The sequence below is a fragment of the Macrotis lagotis genome, chromosome 8, assembly GCF_037893015.1.
Source record: "Macrotis lagotis isolate mMagLag1 chromosome 8, bilby.v1.9.chrom.fasta, whole genome shotgun sequence".
In the NCBI taxonomy this organism is placed as follows: domain Eukaryota; kingdom Metazoa; phylum Chordata; class Mammalia; order Peramelemorphia; family Peramelidae; genus Macrotis; species Macrotis lagotis.
In genome coordinates, this window is record NC_133665.1 from 167,499,843 (window position 1) to 167,514,014 (window position 14,172).

General features: G+C 37.7%; 1 protein-coding gene across 20 annotated transcripts in view; it reads left to right on the forward strand.

Annotated features, from left to right (window-relative positions):
• The window catches only part of MAGI1 (membrane associated guanylate kinase, WW and PDZ domain containing 1), a 682,760-nt gene that overhangs the window by 87,583 nt on the left and 581,005 nt on the right, over window positions 1-14,172 (forward strand). For 3 of the 20 annotated variants that reach the window (XM_074198803.1, XM_074198801.1, XM_074198802.1), the window contains one exon: window positions 1-14,172. This exon is cut by the window's left edge; it is cut by the window's right edge and continues 42,569 nt beyond it. The exons of the other annotated variants lie outside the window; for them this stretch is intronic. The gene's annotated coding sequence lies outside the window, so the exon portion shown is untranslated. 20 annotated transcript variants of the gene reach the window in all.

Below are 14,172 nucleotides of genomic sequence, written 5' to 3' on the forward strand. Positions count from 1 at the left end.
TTATAATCCCCAGATCTGCCTTCTTATTTATGTTCTCCGTATAATTTCGTTTCCTGGCTCAACTTTATTGTCTTTTATTTATTAGTGAGGTTGCAGGACTATTCTTTTTTTGAACACATGCATGTTCGTGCAAGAACACATACACACAGAAATGAATATGGGTGTGATGGTCTAAAAGTTTTAGTGTAGTTCCAAGTTTTAATAACTTCAAAAGGATAACTGATGTAAACTTATAACACACAATACTTAATTACTTACAGTTTGAAAATACTGACAAGTTTTTTATTTAACCACCATCTTCTATAAGTATTGCTCCTGTCAATTTCTCAATTTTGTGAAAATTTTTCATCTTCCACTGTTCAGTGACTAGGAGGTTTGCATTTGTAATCCTATCTTAGGATCATCCAAAGAACCAGGTTTGGGTGCATACCCTACCATTTTGAGGTGATTCCCCGCCAAAATGTGATAGACAGAAGTCAGGGGGCCAAACGAGTAAGCAAGTAACCCCCCCAAGTGTATTAGGCATATTGCATAATGATAGAGTATTCCATCTTGTTAAAATTAAAATTTTGTTACAAATTCAGAAAATTAAATAATGGAACAAGAAAGGTGTCTAATTAAATTTTAAATAATAGTTTTTGTAAGAGTGCCAAATTTATGCTTCCATAGTAATTAAACTTTTAAATTGCACTAAGACTTTTGGTACATGTTATGTAAATATATGAACCATTTATACTTATATAGAAATTACAGCACTCCATAAATCATAAAATCCCTGCACCTTAAGGGAGAAAGGACTACAGCTTTATGGGGCGTGTGAGGGGGTGAGGAGGAAAAGCAGATAAAGCCCCTTGTAGGAAACTGACACCTGAACTGTGGTAAAAACGTATACATAAATGATCAATATATATCTCCTATATACGTATCATTTCACAAATTATATAATATAGATGTGAAACATGTGGAGCATACATGTATTTTACACATAGTATGCCAAAACTACCATGCATACATAAGCATGCACACACACATACATACATACTCATCACTGGGATCTCAGAACTGTAAGGAACCTTCGAGAAAGTCTAGTAGGACTTATTTATTTTAAAGGTAGTGAAATTGAGTCAGAGAGCAGTTGACTTGTCCAACTGCACAGTGAGTTAGCTAACAGTAAAACCTCTACTACTCTGAACTCCTTGGCCAAGTTTGTGAGTGGTTCTAGCTCATTGGATTTCCTAGCTTCTCCCAAAGTTTACAACTCAGGTGCCATTGCCTCCAAGTGACTACCCACCATTCCCAACCCTACTCCTCTTTATGGTTCTAGCTATCTCATCTTGAAGTTAAATTATTTGACCTTATAGACATGTTTTATTAATTGTATCAATAGTCTGCCCTCCTTGAAGACAGAGCCTGCTGTGCTTTCCTATCTGCCTAGCACCCAATACACAACCTCCACACAGTAGGTGCTTACTTAGTGTTGATTTCTTCCTGTATCATTATGAATTCCTCAGTCTGCACACCGACAGGGCTTTCATTTTTGCATCACTTTTTATGATTTCATATTCTTCTCTTGGGCTGAGGACTCTTGTTTATTTTTGTTTTGATATTTGGTTCCCAAACAGATGGCATTAAGTATTAGTTTGGATGTGGCAATTCTCATGTTCAGAATTCCATGGGCTCTGATTGAATGCTTGTCCGAACTGTTCTAGTAGATGCAATCTGTGGGGAAATAGCATTCATTCTGAATGCTAATGTTCTTCCTTTAATTTCCAGAACCCACTAGGGAAATCCAATTCTTCAACCCTTTTTTTTCCCTGATGGGGAGAGAAACTGATGACATAGATCCAAAGATGATTGTCACCCAACTTGGGAACTGTGACTGAATGGCTAGGGCCAGTGAACTCTTAGTCCCTAAACTGTTGCATAGGAGTCCTTCTAAGTAAAATGGATTGGGTATAGGAGACCGGCTATGGATAATGCTAATCCCCATCCACAAGAAAAATAAAACAAAACCAGCAACAATAAAATAATCCCTTCAGAATGTGGATGAACACTCCATTCACTTTTTAAAAATTTCTCTTACATATTTCTTTCCATTTTATGCTTTTCTTTCGGTTCCCTTAATCATTAATCGTAATTACTCATACCAAAAATGACTAACCTGTAAATATATTAAACAAAAATGTGCATGTACAATATTCAACTGACTGCCACTGGGGGGGGTAGAAGGAAATTATGTAACTTAAAATTATCCATATGTTATATGGATGAATGTTGAAAACCTTTCATAACATGGAAAAAGAAGATGGAGAAATGAGAAGAAAATTAATAGTTTTGAACTCAATTTAAAATATATACATGCATATGATGTATATATAATTGGAAAACAGTTAAAGCATATTTTAAAAATTAAAAAATAAAATAAAGTGGATTGGGTAGTTTGTTCCCTTTGATTTAGTTTTATTTCCAGACACAGTACTGAAATGACCTCATGATTATTTTGTATGAGAGGAAAGTTAATCCAGGTAAGATTGTTCTTTTAGGGAACTTCCTCTTTCAATGCAAACTAGAGCTTACAAATTAGAGCTTGATTAATTAAAGTATATTCTCTTCCAAAGTTATTAAATGGGTGCTGTCTTCCAGACATTGTGCTACAGAATGAACATAGAAAGTCTGAATAAAGATTGAAGCATTTTGGGGGCAGGGAGAGCCTAATCACTTTATTTGGAGTCATAACAACCAAATCTTCCTGACTTAAGGACTGGATCTGTGTCTATTATACCATATGACTTGTTTTACATTTATTTATTTATTTATTTTTAGGTTTTTGCAAGGCAAATGGGGTTAAGTGACTTGCCCAAGGCCACACAGCTAGGTAATTATTAAGTGTCTGAGGCCGGATTTGAACCCAGGTACTCCTGACTCCAAGGCCGGTGCTTTATCCACTACACCACCTAGCCGCCCCTATATTTATTTATAGTAATATTTGTTGTGTCTGTCAGTCAATTAATCACCAAAGATTTATGAAATGGGTACTGTGTAAGTGATGAACATAGATAAAATGTGAAACAATTCCTGTCCTCAATGAGTTAATATATTTTCGTTTCTGAAATAGAATGTAATGTCCTAGATGTGCCCTATTCTTAAGGGATTCCGTAGAAAGGAGGTCTGTGTGAGTGTCTGTGTGTGTGTGTGTGTGTGTCTGTGAGAGAGAGAGAGAGAGAGAGAGAGAGAGAGAGATTAATGCATCATGTTTATTAAACTCTTATCCAGAAGGGGCCAACCCCATTCTATTAGACCATAATTTATACAGAATTGAGCCAGAATCTTTCCAACTTCTTTGAAGATTCTTTTGTCAAAGCAGAGTGGTTTTACATCTCCATCACCTAGATTGCTTTCCCTCATTACCGTTTCCTTAGTTTTCCCTAGGATCCATCAAGGCTCAACTCAAATCCTTCCTAATTCTCCTTGGTGTTAGTACCTTCCTTTTGAGATCACCTTCTATCTTATATTTACAATATGGCTATCAATAGTGAACTTCCCCATGAGCTCATTGAGACCTTCCTTTGATTTCCCCAACCCTTGGCACATAATAAACCCTTGTTTACTCTCTGACCTGTATGAATACTGATGCTTTGTCTCTTTATAAAGGAACAAATCTAGGGGTAGCTAGGTTGCACAGTGAATAGAGCACCGGCCCTGGAGTCAGGAGTACTTGAGTTCAAATCTGGTCTCAGACACTTAATAATTACCTAGCTGTGTGACCTTGGGAAAGCCACTTAACCTCATTGCCTTGCAAAAAAATCTAAAAAAAAAAAAAGAAATCCAATCCATGAAATCTCAGTGTTGCCTCTTTCCTTATTATAAATGACTGCACAGATGATTAACTATAATAGACTTAGTTCATCTCAGCAATATAATCATCCAAGACAATTTCAAAAGACTCATCATGGTGGAGAATGTCCACACCCAGAGAAAAACTTACGGGATCTGAATGCAAACTTTCCTATTTTCACTAATTTTTTTTGGTGACTTTTCCCTGTTCTATTTCTTTCACAACATGCTTGTACATATAAAACTAATGTCAGGTTGTTTGCTGAAATGGGCAGTAGGGATGGGAAGAAGGGAGGGAAAAAAAAACATGAAACTGAAAATCTTGTAAAAAGTGAATGTTGAAAACTGTCTTTGCATATAGTTGGGAAAAAATTCTATTTACAAAAAAGAAATGCACACTCGTCCAGCTTCAGAAATGTTATGTCTATGAGTAGAACTATGAAATGTATATATTCTTTTAAGATTCCACCTGTTACCAGATACTCTCTTTAGCTCCTCCATGGCCAGTTGTAGCCACTTTTTCTGACCTGTGGGCCAAAGTCCAGCTGCTGTTCCCTGAGTTGGCAAGAAATTAATTTAATGAACAGGCTAGCTCAGATCCCTTCCACCTTGATATTAGGTGTGCTGTTTTTATTTTGATCTCAGCCATCTTTTATTTATGTTGCCTTCATGCTCAGATTCTTGACTCTTTCCTGGCTGATTACTAAGACTCACTTACCTTGCTGAGTCCCTAGCTCCTGAACCTTTTATCTATCTTATTCATCAGTTAAGGAGTTCAGTTCCATATGGTCTACAATCAGTGTTTCCCTAAGTGCTATTTGGTTCTTCAAATTCTATTCAGTCTCCAAAGAGGATGAGGCTTAAACACAGGAAGAATAGACAGAGATTTGGTTATTAAAACTTTGGTGAAAGGTAGGGAGATTGGTTACGGTGGACAAGAGGAAAACTTAACTAACCAGAACTGGTACCAAAGCAAAATATGGGTCTAGGAAGGACTTTGAATCTGAAAGAACATTGCAAGAGTTCTTTTATTTTGCTTAGGATTCAGTAAATCCTAAGAATCTAAATCGGTAAGAGGGGATTCAGTGAATTTAGGGTAAGGGCTGTGTGACCAAAGAGCCAGACTGGTAATCAGCATGCCTTAGCAGTACCCAGGTACTAGGGCAATACCCAATTTCTTATATCTATAGCAGTTTCTGATCAGAAGAATGGTCCAAGGACTAAAGGACTCATGATGAAAAATGCTCTCCAAACCCAGAGAGAGAGAGAACTGATAAATTCTGAGTGTGAATTGAAGCAGGCTCTTTCACTTTGTTTTTCTTGCTTCATTTTTGTTGTTGTTGACAACATATCTAACATGGACATATGTTTTGTGTGATTTCACTTGTAAAATTAGTGTCATGTTATTTGCCTTCTCAGTGGGTAGAAGAATAGAACTTAGAACTCAGTTATGTTCTGAGTTCCATGGTTTCATCTAATAGAAGCTTCCATTCTTGTCAAATCAATTTGTCTAAGATCACACAGATGATAGCTTTAGAACTTGGAGGAACCTCAGAGGCCATCTTGTCCAAACCTCTCCCATCCCACTTTTTTTTCCTAGAAAAGGAGATTGAGGCCCAGTTAGTGTGTGTATGTGTGTGCACATGCACATGCACACACGTGGCATGTGCTCCAAGCTTCAGAATTAGTCTCCTCTGGACCTGGGGCTAAATTAGCAATGATCAAGAGCAGGGCACTAATTCTTGATGTTGATAATTTGTCCTGTAGTCCTATTGGTAACCTGTCCAATTAGTGATCCCCTAAAATAAGTATAGGGCATCATCCTTACCCCAAAGTATTTGTGTATTGGTGAGAAGGTGCTTCTGATTCTTAGCTTTCAAGATGGGAGGGATCTCATCTAGTCCAACCCCCCTCATTTTGTAGATGAGGAATCTGAGCTTCAGGGGGTGTTAAGTGGGCCCAAGGTCCTATGGGTAGTCAATCTTCCCAGGTGGAATTTGAACCTGTCTTGTAACTCCTAAGACAGTATTCTATGTGGTTCCTGCAGTTGCCAACTTTTCACAACCTCTGGAGAGCTTCTTCTAGAGAAGGATAATCACTTTACTTTCACTCTGTGAAAAGTCTGGGAAATAGAACAGGGTTAAAAAAAATCCAAACAAGAAAAAATGGGCCAATAAGTTCTGTTTTATCCTCATCCACAAAGCTGTCTTAAAATAAGCCGTATTAAAAACAATGGGTATGGAAGAAAGTCTTACTAGGAATAGGCCATCATAAAATATCCCTTATTATTATTTTTTAAATTAAGTTTGAAAAAAATCTTACTGGTACCACTTGTTTTCTTACTGGCTTAGTGGCTCTTAAATGAATGAGTTAAACAGACAGGATATTACAGCAGGAGAGGGTTCCTGCTATTAACTTCAGCCTGTGGCATCCTTGATCAAGTGACTATAGCTGTCTGCTCTGGTACAAAGGGTGTGTAGGAAGTGAGGACGGTTGTCTTTTGTCACTGAGGTGAGTGTTTTCCATTGTACCTTGCTGTTTCAGCACAATAAAATGATTGCAGTGATGTGGCCTATTATTTCAGGAAATGTGTAATGGGGCTCTGGAGTACTGGAAATAAACTTGATGTTGTGATTTTTTCCCCCCAAAGTACAAATACATTCTTTGGACCAGGGACTCTTAATCTTTACTGTGACAGTCTGGGGAAGCCTATAGAGCCCTTCACAGAATAATGTTGTTAAATTCAGAAAAGAAATGGCAAAGGAAACTAATTACATAGAAATGTAGTTATCAAAATAGTTCTAAAAATATCCACTGATCCCAAGGGGGAGAAGCCCTGCTTCAATGTGCTCAGTTTATTAGTCCTAGACATATTATAAACTCTGAAGCCAGAGTTCATGGCCAACATTTTTTTGTTATGAATACTATTGGTGTTGTTTTCATATTATTAATATGATTACTGATTTCTAAGCAATTATATCTAATTTTTTGCAAGGGTTAAGTGACTTGCCCAAGGTCACACAGATAATTATTAAGTGTCTGAGGCTGGATTTGAACTCAGATCCTCCTGACTTCAGGACCAGTTCTCTATCCACTGCCACCACCTAACTGCCCCTATTGTATTTATTCTTGATATTGGGCTATTTAGCTGTCTTGGGAACAAAGATCTTGAACTACTCTGGGTCCCAGAGCCCATCTTTATAAAATGAAGAAAAATGAGGTGCAGGGAGCATCAGATTAATTGACTAAAGGAGGAAATGCAGAAATTGGTGGTTTTTAAAAAGGATATAGTTGTGGATTGGTTAATTGATTTAATTGCTTATTCTTTGTTATTAAACATATTCTATGTTAATTCTATGTTAATTGATTAATGTGATTATAGATTTTGGTCTAGATTTCACAGGTGAGGAAACTGAGATCCTGAGAAACTAACTTGCTTAAGATGGAGATTGACTTGTCCAATAGAATGTAACCTCCCTGAATGCAAACACTGTCTACTTTTTGTTGAGGTGCTTCCAACAGTGCTGATCCTTTGGTTTCACATGCAATACCTTTCCACTGGAGTATCTTGCCATCTCTATAGGTCTGTATTGCTTTTTGTCTTTAGGCAGGTGTCCAAATTTCCTTTCCAGGTAGGTAGGATGGAATCCTTCTCTAATGATTCTTCCAAAGCAATGCTGTAACCTCTCCCAGACAACTCTTCCAAGGATTTACTACCTTCCCCATTCCAAAATACTCCAAACAATATGGTCAACTCAGTAGAACACATGTGTACACACATGTAACAATCTAACATAGACACTGGATGGAGAGGGACCTAGGGTTAATTTAATCCAATACCACCATGTTTCAGATTAGGTAGCTGAAGTCGGGAAGGTCAAAAGTTTTTTTTTTTTTTTTTTTAATTTTTTTGGTATCTCACCAATTTCCCCAGTGGTTTCTGAGTGTCCTTTGTTCCTGATTTTTTTCCCCCTTGTACACATAGTCCAAGTAGACTCTATTGGATAAGATGAGCTCTATCTAAGGTAAGTTAGCTTCTCAGGGCCTTAGTTTCCTTATCTGTGAAATCTTGAGATTTTTCTAAATGGCCTAAAATCCCCTCATGTGGGTTCTTAGTCAACTCTTATCTTAAAGTACTTTGCAAACCATAAAGCATTCTTTAAATATCAGTTATCATTTATTAAAATAAGATATTGCCCAAGATTGTAATTTTTAATTTTATTTTTATCATAATTTTTTAAAAAAGGAAAAGTTATACAAATTATGTTTTCTCTTTAACCTAGACTTATTTGCTCAATTGACCTGGACTCAGTTAATAAAAAGACCCCTCATTAAGGTGAGGGGGAGGGCGCACCATTTTGATCTGAAGTCATTTCATCAATTTTTTACATAACAATCTCTTCTTTCTAGACAAAACAAAGCAAAACAAAATGATCTTTCTTACCCATAGTGTCCCAGATTTCTCACATCCCTTCCAACATTGATCATTGTCCTTTCTGGTCATATTGGCCAGTCTGAGAGGTGTGAGGTGGTACCTCAGAGAAGCTTTAATTTGCCTTTCTCTAATCAGTAATGATTTAGGCAGTTTTTCATATGACTATGGATCACTTTGATTTCCTCGTCTGTAAATTATCTCTGCAGATCCTTTGGCCATTTGTTGATTGGGGAATGGCTTTTTTTCCTTCTTATAAATTTGACTCAGTTCTCTATATATTTTAGAAATAAGTCCTTTGTCAGAAATACTAACTGTGAAATTGTTTTCCAATTTACTACAATTCTTTTGATCTTGATTATAGTGGTTTTTGTCTGTGCAAAAGCTTTTTAATTTAATGTAATCAAAATTATCTAGTTTGTTTTTAATGATGTTTTCCATCTCTTCCTTGGTCATAAATTGCTTCCCTTTCCATAAATCTGACTGGTAAACTATTCCTTGATCTCCTAGTTTGCTTATAATATTGTCTTTTATGTCTAAATCCTGTACCCATTTTGATCTTATCTTAGTATGGGGTGTGAGATGTTGGTCTAATCCAAGTTTCTGCCATACTAATTTCCAATTTTCCCAACAGTTTTTATTGAAGAGAGAGTTTTTATCCCAGAAGCCTGGACTCTTTGGGTTTATCAAATAGCAGATTGCTATAATCATTTCCTGTTATCTCTTTTGCACCTAGTCTATTCCACTAATCCACCACTATTTCTTAGTCAATACCAAACAGTTTTGATGACTGATGCTTTATAATGTAATTTTAGATCTGGTAGGGCTAAGCCACCTTCTTTTGCACTTTTTTTTCCCATTAAATACCTGGAAAATCTTGATTTTTAATTTTCCATATGAATTTGCTTACAATTTTTTTCTAACTCATTAAAGTAATTTTTTGGAATTTTGATTGGTAGGGAATTCTTATTTATTAAATCAGAAAATGATTGCATTTGATATTTTAGGGGGAAATTTTTTTATGTCTTTTTTTTTGGACATTAGGGCTAAGATGTATTGTGTTTTGATACAAAGTAAATCATATAGTAAGCATACATACTCCAGAATGCCCCAAGTCAGAGATTTCCTGTCGGCAATCATGTGGTCAGCCCATCACAGCTTGACTTGGCTGGTGAGGTTGTTCAGATCCCCAGAGACAACCTGCCTGCTCACACTGTGTACAGTCTGGCCAACCTCAGGAAAAAACTGACTTCCAAACAATTTCCTGGTGGGCCAGCTGATGAAAGAGAGGATTTCCTTCACTCTTTTGCAGCCAGAGATTTAGGTAGGGTCTGTTCTAGGCTAGCAAGTCTCTCCCTGGGCCCCTCAAAAAGTGGTCTGGAACTTTCTTTCTGGCATCACATATAAGTAATACTCAGATAATATCATGAGATTCAGTCCAACAAGAGAAATAGAAAAACCATTCACATCTATGAGAAATTAGGAAACTCAGATGACAAGGGACTTTAATGTACTCTAAACTTTGTCGTTGTCTGTCTGCCTGAGGAATGTGACATCTGACTAGAGATTTGAAATGATTTTCTTCCATTCTAAAACCAATGGGACTGTCCTAGGGAAAAGCAGGTTGGAACATTTTCATGTTCGCTAAGGCTGGTCTTCAATCTATCTGGATTGTTGGGGATGTGACTCAGGGTCACACTGCTGTGAGTCTGACATTTATTCATCCAAAAAATATTTATTGAATATCTATTATGTACATATCACTCTGAGACTGGGGGAGCAGAAAAGGATAATAGATTTTATGCTGGAAAAGATCTTAAAAGTCAATTCTTCCAGCTCCCTCACTTTGTAGGTGAGGAAACTCAGACCGAGAAAGCTTATATGTTTTCCATGATGTCACACAGTCAGTCAGACTTAGAGGTCTCCTGACCTCACTCTTGCTAGTTTAACAGTTTTTTTCTTTATCCCAAATGAAGGGACATCGCAAGGAGGTAGACCTCCTTCTGGAGTGTTTGGCTGTAGGACCCCAGGCAGCTGTGCCTTCTCTCTTGTCCTGGTAGTCAGATGAGTTGGCCTATTACTTGCTTTCCTTTAATGGGGCTGAAAATAAGAACTGAGGTGTGTGTTTAACCTGATACGGTGTATAAGATGCTCTAGATACATTATTTCAAGCCAGGCTTGGACACATGATAGATAGTTGTGTGACTTTTCCTGCCTTCAGTTCCCTCATCTGAAACATATTGGTGTTAGATTGAATTAACTCTAGGGTCTCTCTTCATCCTGCGGCTATATGTTAGATTGCTAAATGTGTGTACACATGTATTCTACTGAGTTGGCATATATTGTTTGGAGTTTTTTGGAATGAGGAAGAACATCCCTCAGCAAATAAATATAGGTTCATCTTTCCTCAAAGGGGTGAGGAAGTCCCACGTGATGTTGAGGTAATAATAATAACAAATAATATATATGGAGAGAGAGAGAGAGAGAGAGAGTGTGAGTGCATGTTAAGGTTTTGCAAAACACTCTCCATATAGAATATCATTTGAACCCTCTGCTGTTCCCTTTGGAGAAGCAGCTCAACTTGGGGTCAGGTAGACATGAGTTCAAACCCTGCCTCAAACACTGTCTTTGTGACCTAGCAAATTACAAAACCTCAGTTTCCTGATCTCTAAAAGAATGGGATTGATTGAATGCCCTCTAAAGTCTCTGAGCCTATAATCCTCACCACAAACCTATGTGATAGCTATTATTATTATCCACCTTTGACAGATCAGGAAACTGAGGCTGTGAGAGCTAATGGACTTGCCCAGGGCTGCAAATGACTGTCTGAGGCAGACCTACTTTTTGATACTGAAGTAGGTTATTGGGGCATTAACTTCTTTGTAAGTTGAGGAATTTTATTGCATTGAGTCTTGGCTGTATTTGGTAGTAAGAGGCTATTCTGTCAAGAATGTCTGCCTAGCCTGTCATTGTGATAATAGCCCAGGTCATATTACCTCTCAGAACTGCATGCACAGAGAGCTGTGATGTAACCACAATGACTTGGGTTCAAACCGTGCTCTTGTCACAAACTTAATGTCTGTGAGATGCTGAGGTTGGATTAGAGACTTCCTAATATCCCTTTGAGCTCTTCAGTTCTATGACTGGAGGATCTCTAAGGTTTCTTGGGGCTCTAAACTTTCACATCCTGGGACTAATGACTCCTCAAAGGTCCTTATATCTCTTAGCTTCTTAGATTGTCTTTCAAAACAGGCAAAACATAGGGCCTTTGAAGCTAGGTTGTTTGAGAAAGTCAAAAGGGGTCTTTTTTTTGCAAGGCAATAGGGTTAAGTGGCTTGCCCAAGATCACATAGCTAGGTAATTATTTAGTATCTGAGGCTGGATTTGAACTTAGGTCCTCTTGACTCCAGGGCTGTGCTCTATCCCCTGTACCACCTAGCTGCCCTCAAAACGAGTCTTTTGAAGAGAGATGATAAGGTGGTATATCCTGGTCCAGGAAGGTATTGGAGCTCTTTGGGGTTTGACATGGAAATGATTTCACAGTCCTTGAAACAAGAATTGATTTTTTTTGCCCCCATTTTGTATTTGGTTGGACTCTTGAATGCCATATCAGAGTAGACTGTTAGTCCCCTGTGGGCAAGGATTGCTTGAGGTTTGAAGCCTCATCTAGAACCTGGCAAAGAGGAAACACCTGATAACTTGTTTGAATTGAACTGATTGTATCTACTTGATGAATTCCACTCTGTACCTGGAGAAATTGTTTTAAATTGTTAACTTTTGTTTGTTAGGTAATTTATTAAGAGCCTGAGACTGTATTTGAACTCAGGTTCTCCTGACTCCATGCTCTATCCACTGTGCGACCTAGCTGCCCCTAAATTGTTAACTCTTTAGGCTATTTTTCTTCAGAGGTGTTTCTGGGTCTTAGATCACCAAGCAGAGATGATTGTCATTTTTTTTTTCAGATCAGACATACCCCAGGCAAACAGGCAGTTGGGCTACTGGAATTTGGCCTCCCTGGGGTCAATTCCTGTTTGGTGAGAGTGCAAGGGGACAATACATCAGAGAGATTTCTTCAGCCTTTTTGCTTGGCTTCCTTCATGTGAACTGAAATAACCTTATACTATCCTCAGGAAAAATCTTAGCATTTCCCTGGGGGCTTTGTTGTTGCTCAGTTGTTTTAGTCATGTCTGCCTCTTTGTGACCCATTTGGGTTTTTTTTGGAGAACATACTGGAGTGGTTCACCATTTCCTTCTCCAGCCCATTTTACTGTTGAGGAACTGAGGTAAATAGGATTGAGTGCCTTGACTGGGATTACACAGCTAGTAAGTGTGTGAGACTAGAAGGTGAATCTTATTGAATCTAGGCCCTACACTCCATCCCCTGTGCCATGTATCTGTCCTTTGCCTATTTTGAATATTAATAAGCTTTTTTAGATAAATAATTTCTGATTTGTGCAACAAAAAGGTTTTCATGCTTTCAGATCTCTAGAAGTTCATTATTTCCCTTTATAGGATGCTCAAGAGGTTCCCTTCAGACATGGAAGTTATTTCAAGATAAGTCAATAAACATTTATTAAGACCTACTATGTGTGGGGTACCCCATTCCCCCTCAAAAAGTAAATCCAGTCTCTCTTCATGAAGAACTCATAATCTAATGGGGAATGCAAATAACTGTGGAAACAATTAATTTAAATTGATTAGAATGGAGAAAACCTTAGAAGAAAGGCATGAATATTATGGGTGAGCAGGAAAGGTTTCTTCCAGAATGTTTGAGGCAGCTTCATGTTACTGTGTATAGAGTATTTGCCTTGGAATCGGGAGAAATTGAGTTCAAATGCTACTTAAGAGGTGTATGCCCCAGGCAAGTCACTAAAGCACCATTTGTCTCAGTTTCCTCAACTGTAAAATGGAGAATACAGTAGCAGTTACTTCATAGGATTATTGTATCAAATGAGATCATAAATGCATGGTGGTGTGATAGCGTAGGTGCCTTTTCCCTTTCCTTTTCTCATCTCTCAAGAAGGTGAGATTTAGCTGAGATTGGAAGGAAGGCAGGGGTGGAGATGAGGATGGTGAGAATTGAAGGCTCCTGGGACAGTTTTTGAAAATGCAGGGAGTGGAGAGATAGAGGGTCTTATGTGAAGAATATTAATGTCATTGGATAAGTGTGTGTGTGTGTGTGTGTGTGTGTGTGTGTGTGTGTGTGTAGGTAAAGTCAGGTGTGAAGAAACTGAAAAAAGTAGCAAGGAGTCATGTTTTGAACATCTTTAAAAGTCAAGCCTAGAATTTTATATTTGAACTTGGAACTAAGAGTTTATTGACTAGGCAGTGTACCATAATCACATCTACCTACACTTTAGGAAGGTCAGCTTGATAGCTGAGTGAAGGGATGGTCCAGAATAGGGAGAGACAAGACAGGTGGCCACTAAAGTTTGTTAGAGCTGCAGAAATTAGCTTCAGAAATAAAAAAAGGATAAATACAGATACAGGTAGTTAATTTTATTAGAGTCAACTTACATCCTAATGAAGACTGCAGCCCTCAGTAAAATAAACCACTTAGCAGCAGAGAATAATTTGCAGATTAACCCAGACAGATACAATTCTCTCTTTTCCTCCTCCATCCTATTCTTCCAAGTTAATTTTTTAAGACTGATTTGTAGAACAAAATCAGTGCCTACACTGATAAGAGAGTTTCCATCATAGGAATTGCCGACATAGTAGAGTAGATCATTCAGTTTCATGGATAATGAACATTTATTATCCAATCCTTTGTCAAATCCTGCTTCAATCTTCATAACATCTTTCCTATTTGTCCTGTTCTTTCTGACCCTTTCTCCCTCTTTCACTTTAGACCTCTTTCCTGGACTATTGTAGTAGTATTTTAATGTTCTTTTTTCCAAGTCCAT